Source organism: Hypomesus transpacificus, chromosome 26 (genome assembly GCF_021917145.1).
Source record: "Hypomesus transpacificus isolate Combined female chromosome 26, fHypTra1, whole genome shotgun sequence".
Classification (NCBI taxonomy): Eukaryota; Metazoa; Chordata; class Actinopteri; order Osmeriformes; family Osmeridae; genus Hypomesus; species Hypomesus transpacificus.
In genome coordinates this window covers 857223-865254 of record NC_061085.1, presented here as the reverse complement: position 1 = coordinate 865254, position 8032 = coordinate 857223, and the positions used below count along the sequence as shown (strand labels likewise).

At 39.8% G+C, this 8032-nt stretch overlaps 1 long non-coding RNA gene across 2 annotated transcripts; it reads right to left on the bottom strand.

The window, feature by feature from the left end:
• Positions 1-1852: 1852 nt before the first annotated feature.
• LOC124487425 lies at positions 1853-5810 on the bottom strand. Of its 2 annotated transcripts, XR_006958376.1 has the most exons (4): positions 5248-5810; positions 4872-4988; positions 4649-4708; positions 1853-4442 (listed from the first exon to the last, which is right to left on the bottom strand). It is a non-coding gene; the product is annotated as an uncharacterized LOC124487425 (long non-coding RNA). The 2 variants fall into 2 exon arrangements; XR_006958377.1 differs by lacking the exon at positions 5248-5810 and having other exon boundaries at positions 4872-5064.
• Between the last annotated feature and the right edge of the window lie 2222 nt (positions 5811-8032).

Here is an 8032-nt window from a genome sequence, read left to right as displayed (position 1 = left end):
TGGTCTTTCACCTGGAACCTGTTTGCCTTGGGTGACCCTACCAGGGGCATGAAGCCCCCGACAACATAGCTTCCAGGATCACTAGGACACGCAAACCCCTCCACCGCGGTAAGGTGGTGACTCAAGGAGGGGCATAATGATGTCATCCTGTTTAACTAAACAGATATTCAAATTTAAGACAGGCTAAAAGACTGCGGCTGGATTCAAACCTACAACCTTATACATTGCAGGTCACTGCCCCAGTCCATTGAGCTATTGTCAGTGTTGAATATTGTTATGTTCAGTTACTGTATAAAAAAGTAAGCTGTTTCTTCTGTGGTAAGAATTGTTAGATTCAGCCAAAGTTTAAACTACTCAAATTCAAACATATTTTGACATACCAAGGTGAAATTGTTGATGGTACAGAATGATGAAATCTTGAACCCAATAAGGTTTGAAAACCATCAGTCAAAATGATATTGTATTTATTGACACAAAGATAGAGGCAATGAGTACATTTACATAAATACAACCCTTTCAGCCATTTTGTATTGCATTTCATATTCCATTTCACCCTATACAAAGACACATCTGCCCACACACAACTTCCATCCATGCTGATTCCCTCCCTCCCAGCATAGGTGCCAAGGGAGAAATGCTGCAGCGGCCACATGAGATTTAGGGGTAGTCCAAAAATATGCCTCCCACAATTGACACATTTTTCCCAAGATAGCTGAAAAACGGCAGACATTGTAACTCTTCTTGAATTGATCTCTTTCCAGAATCTCAGTCAATGCACATATGACAATAGTCATGCTGGCAACCGGGTTACGGCAGACCTCAAACTCAGCTCCCTGTAAGAATAGCCTTCGGCATTACAACAGCCGACTCTCTGGTCCTATTAAAATACACAACATGCACAATCAGGGTGACCAACAAGATTATATTAACTGATAGAAAATAACATTACAAACATCTAACTGAACAAATACAACAACTTAAATCCCTCGCACGGCTGTTGTAACCGCACTATTTTCCACCAGTCTTTGCCTATTTGACATACCGCACTGCATGCTGGGTACCCAGGGGGCGCTGACGCTGACTATCTAGCTGTGCTCCAACTGTGATTTGGGTATAAGCTTTGGTCAGCTTTGGGACAAAGGTTAAGAAACCGTTGACATTTCAAGGTGAAATTGAACATGGTATATCAGAATGATGTCATCCTGTTTAACGAAACAGATAATCAAAATTATGACTGGCCAAAAGACTGTGGCTGGAATTGAACCTGTGACCTTGCTCCTTGCAGTACATTGGCTGTGTCTACTACCGCGCACTTTACAAAGTACACTGCAATACAGTGCACTGCAAAACAGTGCACTTACATATTCAGTGCACTCCGTCGCTGATAAGTGCTGTCTCAAATGGAACACTTAAGTTAAACACTTGGTGGAAGTGACGCTGTCTAGGTAGAGAGGGGTAGTCCAGCAAGGGGTCTGTGTTGCCCTCAGCATTCTCCATTGCATCCTCTCTTGTTGCTCTCATTATGCTCTGTTGCACTCTGTTGAGCAGGCCTCTGCATGACCTGTAAAAGTGAAAAAAGGGTCCATGTCAGTGGTGAAAAATAAAGCTTTTCCCCATCTACACTTGACACAGACTTCAGTTTTGACTGTGAAATGCATTGGCAATACTTGAACTTGAATCCAAATGTGTTGGAAACCCATGCAAAGTCACTCAAAACACAGGCTTAGCAAGAGTACACTGCAAAAACTGAAATCTAAGTAAGATGAAATATCTTAAATCAAGTTAATACATGCTTATTTTTTTCTGATAAGAAATGTTTACTTACCAGGCAAATTAAAACTAGAATGTCCATATTATAATCCTCACTGAAAAGTACAAACTGCTTTTTGTTAAGTCATAATTTCTTATTTTAATCAAGAAATAAAAAATGATGACTTTGTTATCATTTTAACTCTTCCCATATTAAAAACAGAACATTTAAGTGTAATCTTTAGTTTTATTGTCAAACAGACAATATAAATGATGTACTCATAAAAATATAGTAGGTACAGTACTGGAAATTGGCACATGGCACATCTGATCTAATGTTTCAACATTTCATACGTAACATTTAAAACATTTAGCTTCTTAACAGAAATAGCTTATCTTTATACAAACATTCACATCATTTGTGCACTGCAGCAGGTATGTTTTCATTTGCTCTGGACCGTCCTTAAGTAGATATTCCAAAGTCAAATTACAAAGCTACGTTAAAAGCAAAAGTCATATCATATTTGGGGAACACACAATGACTAATTTGTCAGCGTTGTACAATTCTATTACATCCCCAAGATGGTATTTGACCTGTACAAAGGTTTGGCTCTTGCTGCTGATTGTGTAATAAGAGGTAAAGTCAACCAGCTTTTCAGAATTCACTAACTCAGTGGCCTGTGCAAGATGCGGGACCTCAACTTGATATGCCATCATATTTCTATCAAAGTGTATAGTTTGAAATGGTTGCTATTCTAAACAATAAAGTGTAGAATCAGCAAGAAATATGTTTTTGACCAATCCAAATTCTGGCATATTATCATTTACAACTTTGGCAAGGATCATTGACTTTTGAGTTACGTATTTATTGCCATAAATCACAAGCCATTTGACTGATACAGCATTGTTTACTTCATCATAACCTAGAAAGTCTCTTAATTTTCCACGTAAATATTGTAGATCTTTAACCTCAGATACAGGTCCCATCTCTCTTTCATTTGAAAAGATTGGGTGCATTGAATGGTCAGCATTTTGGCAGCCTTCATACATTTGGTTCTGATTATTCAAAGACTTGCTAATATTTTTTAAATTGAGCTTAGAAGCCCATTGTTTAAAGAAACAATGTTAAGACTCAAACCGCATACACACATGTCTAATCATTGGACCCAGTGACTTAATCTGTGAGGGCAAATGTAGCATATGATGCTGCTTAGGTGTGATATTGTTCTCTGGAAAAAGTTCCTTCCATTTTTTCAAATTATTTTAAATTAGTGACTTCAATCTAGAAACTGTTGCAATGGTAAGAACAGGTGCAAACACTATTTGCACAATCTCTATTAGCTCAATGATCAGATGCACAAATGCATTGGTTTTCAAGCTTTCCAAAACAAAGGGCAACATCCTTATCAGGACAAGCATTTGACCAGACGATTGTTTTAATTTACCATCATTTGACATTAACGTACTAACTGATATTGGGGATGGCCGATCTCTAACATTCAGAGGGGAATAAGGGAAACCAAGAATAGCAGAATTCACAGAGAAATAGCAGAGTCTAGATCTATCTGCCCTGACTGAACAAGATGATTCAAAACATGCTTGATTTCCAAAGGAGCTATTCCTTCCAGAATTACATGCATAATATCTTGCGGAGTCTGTTGAATAATATCAAAGGCAGGGATATCAACTAATTTGCTCCTCCGATTGATCCCATATGTTGTTCTTAGACTGTTGCGAAGCAAGTCTGTGTTTGCATTTTCTATTTCATTAGTTTATCTGATATGCTTCTTCAAGGTCCTTTTGGTAAATGAATCCTCGTTGAAGTATGACTGCATGTCCTCAAAAGTACACTCACAGTGTCTGCATTTACTATAGGCAAAGCCCACACTCTCTTTGAACCCTGCAAGTTCATGCTGCGCCAGAGTGTCGCCACAAATAGAGACCATAAACAGTTTTCTGTCCATTAATAGTTTGCATTTTAACACCATTGTACAATGCATCCATATCTTCTTTGATTCTATTCAATATAACATCTACACCACATTGACGGAGCTGACCTAGCCAGGGCAAGTAGCCTAATAGCAGCAAGTTTAGACCTGTATTTCGGATTTATGTTTGCTAGGGTGTAATACACCATTATTAATTTGTTTTTTGATGCAAATGATCCTAGTGGATTACAGATCTCTATTTCATCCGTGTATACAACAATCTGTAATGCATTTGGTTTTTCTGAAAATAAGGGATGTGATTTTAGAAGGGCACCATCGACAATGTCTATAAAAAAACTTTCTCTGCACCTCTGTGGTCCCTTGTCAATCATAGACCATAACCTTGGGTGTGATAAGAACTGTTCTAGACTTTTGACTAATGGTACATAATGAAACACTTTGTCTTTGATGAAGAAGTCTTTAGATCCTCCACGTTTCGTCCTGCATATGGTTCGAGCAATTAGAATTTCTTCAGCATTCACAATACTGAATTGCTTCTTAATAACACTGTTCTGTCGAAATGTTGTTGCAACACTTGTAAAAGGGTCAATAAAATTGTCAAATATGCACATAACTTCTTTTTGAAGGTGTCCTGATGAGCTTCCTGAATGATTCTTTAATACTTGCTCCATCTGCCCCCTGAGGTTGTCCAACAATGATGACTGATACTGCTGCACTCCAGCAACAATGTTATTCATGCCTTTTCTGAAAATGAAAAAAAGATTTTGATACTTGTAATATACAGTTTTGCTTATGACCTATACATTAGCATTAAGGGATCAACAAAAGTGAAGTGAATAAAATGCTACAAAGATTGACCATCAACCATAGCTGGACCATTACAAAAAAGCTATGTGTTATTGTGTACATAAGTAAATATATACTGTGCTATTAGTAAACAAGCATCTTACCTGTGAGAGACGATGTTTGGCCCGGGCATTTATGACAAAGGTGGCCTGTGTTGTCAGATCCTAAAGCAGTACAAAATGAATTAAGTGTTGTTGATGTAATGTGATCTCTTTTGATTTGTAACTACAACAGAAGATACTTTAACATTCAAAAGTGTTAAACACAAATATTCATTGTACTTTCCTAAAAGTCATTTTCAGTAGACTTTCACTAACAGTAACTTACTGGTTGTACTGCAGCTCCATCTTCTATTTGCCTTTCATCTGTATCAGTTGTCAGTTGTTGATTGCTGATACCAGAGATACCAACTTCCTCTGGAAGTTGATTGGATTGAACGTTGTCCTGTGTGTCACATAAGAAACTGAAGATATGACATTTCACCAGTAGATTTCTGTTAGATTTAGGTATGTTCATTCATTGTCACTCATTCATAAATCGAACTGATAATTTTCACATAAACCAAGATTTAGCCAAAAATCTGTCTGTGAATATCAACCTGTATTTTTGTACGCCCTTCGACTGGTTAGCTCCTGCGATTCCCACACAACACTAGAACAACGGCACCGAAGACAAGCAATGCATGCTAGCTAACTTTACTTACTTGTTGCTGGTGTGTTCCTTGACCCTCCTCCTGTGGTTGCTGACCTGCATGGTTGCCATCGCCTGCTCTGGTGCTTTCAAGAAGGTGTTGAGAGTGTCTTCTTTTCACATGATGATAGAATGAGTTATACACTCGATATACCTTGATACATCCGTCAATACCACAGAGCAACCTGAAATCAGAGCTACGGCTGTGCATTCGATTAATATGGCTCAATAACAGTTTTGGTGAAAAACTGAGGAAAACAAGGCAGATAGCGCAGCGCCAAAGCATCTTGAAGTTAACAAAATGCTTTACAAAACGAGCGAAACGTTTTCTCTGCAGTCCATAAAAAACATCAGCGGGAAAGTAACTGAAAGGATGTTTCTTATGTAATTGTATTCCATTATCTAGCAGCATAGGGGACATCTGTGAATTAAGTTTTATTTATTTATATTTATAATAATATTCAATGGAAGTAACGTGGTGTGTGATGAGTCTTTAAACATATATGAATTTTAAATAATGACATTTAATTAATCACATTCTCCGTTTCAACGCTTCTAGTATTAAAGTCACCCCCATTTTATGACATGGTACCTTCCAAACGGTAACGCGGTAAAATTGGCGGTGGTCAGCCATGTCTTGAAAATGTATTAATAGTACTTTATTGCTGCACCTGCACCTTAACTTTAAGTTAGTCAGTTCGCTCTCAAAGTAGCTAGAGGTACCTTAATTTTAGCTTTGTTTTAGCTTGGCCTAACGCTAGCTACTGTAGTCCGCGCCCTTTCATTTGTGACTGGACGTTATCAGCAGGCCCAAATGTAGCTAATTAGCAAGCGCTGAATTTCAACGAAAACCCGCGGAATTGGGAATTACGTTTGGGTCTGGTTATCAGTCAACAGCCTATTTTTGGGGGTTAATGTCAGAATAGTTGGTGTTTTTAAAACGATTCATGAATTTAGGTGAAAGGGCAGGCAGACAGTAGGCCTTTACTAGATGCGTGAGTTTCAAAACGGACTCTAGCTACCTTTAGTTAGCTTCTGTTACCTACCAACCTAGCATAAAACTCGTAGCAATGCTACTACCTGCTAGTGTTACTTGTTAGCCTCCTAATTGTAAATTTTGAAGTCATACTGTAATGAATGTGGGTTCGTTCGTGGAGCAGGAAATTACTGCCAAATATGTCAGGCTGAAAGAAGACCGGTACAAGCTGGTTACAGTATAACAAGGTCTTTATTGAGTAGGACAAGGGTTCTCTAACAACTCATAAACTGAGGTGGAATACTCCAGGGCACAACACAGGCTACACCGGCACCCAAGGAAGTTGGCTCTCCCCAAACCACACTCCACCCTCCCCAATTCTATGAAAGCATGGCACTCTAAACGCTGGGTCAAACCCCCAGTAGACACTCCAACGTCACTGCACTCTCAACGCTGGGTCAAACCCCCAGTAGACACTCCAACGTCACGGCACTCTCGAAGCTGGGCCAAACCCCCAGTAGACACCCCCAACGTCACTGCACTCTGAACGCTGGGTCAAACCCCCAGTAGACACTCCTTCCTCTGTCTCGGCCCAGTCCCCCTTTTAACCACTCCTCTATACCCCCTATAATCAGCCACACCTGCAACCACTAATTACATGAGCCCGCAGCTCATTTCCATTACAATACTATAGCGTTTGTCATATAGTTTTTGTCTATGGAAAATAGTCAGTTGCAATGTTCAAAATCGCACATGTGCGACGTGCTGTGAGACCCGCATTCAAACGACCACATTTGTGCGACGCTACTTCTTAACGGTTTAATAATTAGTTTTATGTTTGTGTTATCGGATTATATATGTACAGTGTGGTTGAATGTGTTTTCCAGCTGCTAGTATAAGCGCAGACATGCTTCCTAGTCTCTCCAAGGAGGACTTGCGTGATCTCTTTCCGGGGCCTGAGCAGTTCTTCAGAAGGAAAGACATTTCACATGATGAAAATCAGAATCAGAATGGGATTTATTTGCCATGAAAGTTTGCACAGACAAGGAATTTGCTTTGGCAGGAAGGTGCATACAGTAAACATATAGGAATATTAAATTTAAATATGTGGTCTAACTATACTAAGGATACATAAACTAGCAATACTAAGTGGAATACAATTAAAATAAAATATACAATAAGTAAAATATAAGTTGCCAATTTACAATATAAAATACAATATAAAATACAAATATTACAGGAATTGAGTGTAGTGCAAAATGTAAATAGTTTTTAAAGACATTCAGTCAGTGTGAGCTTTGGCCTTGTTGAGGAGGCCAACAGCGGAAGGGAAGAAACTGTTTGTATGGCGTGAGGTTTTGGTCCTGATGGACCGCAGCCTTCTGCCAAAGGGGAGTGACTGGAACAGGGAATGTCCAGGGTGGGAGGAGTCAGCCACAATCTTCTTTGCCCGTCTCAGGGTCCTCGAGGTGTGCAGGTCCTCGAGGGAAGGCAGATTGCAGCCAATCACCTTCTCTGCAGTGCGGATGATACGCTGCAGCCTGCTCTTGTCCTTGGCAGTGGCAGCAGCGTACCAGGTGGTGATGGAGGAGGTGAGGATGGACTCAATGATGGCTGTGTAGAAGTGCACCATCATTGTCTTTGGCAGGTTGAATTTCTTCAGCTGCCGCAGGAAGTACATCCTCTGTTGTGCTTTCTTGGTGAGGGAGCTAATGTTCAGTTCCCACTTGAGGTCCTGGGAGAGGATAGTGCCCAGGAAGCGGAAGGACTCCACAGTGTTGACTGGGGAGTCACACAGGGTGATGGGGGTGAGTGGGGCTGT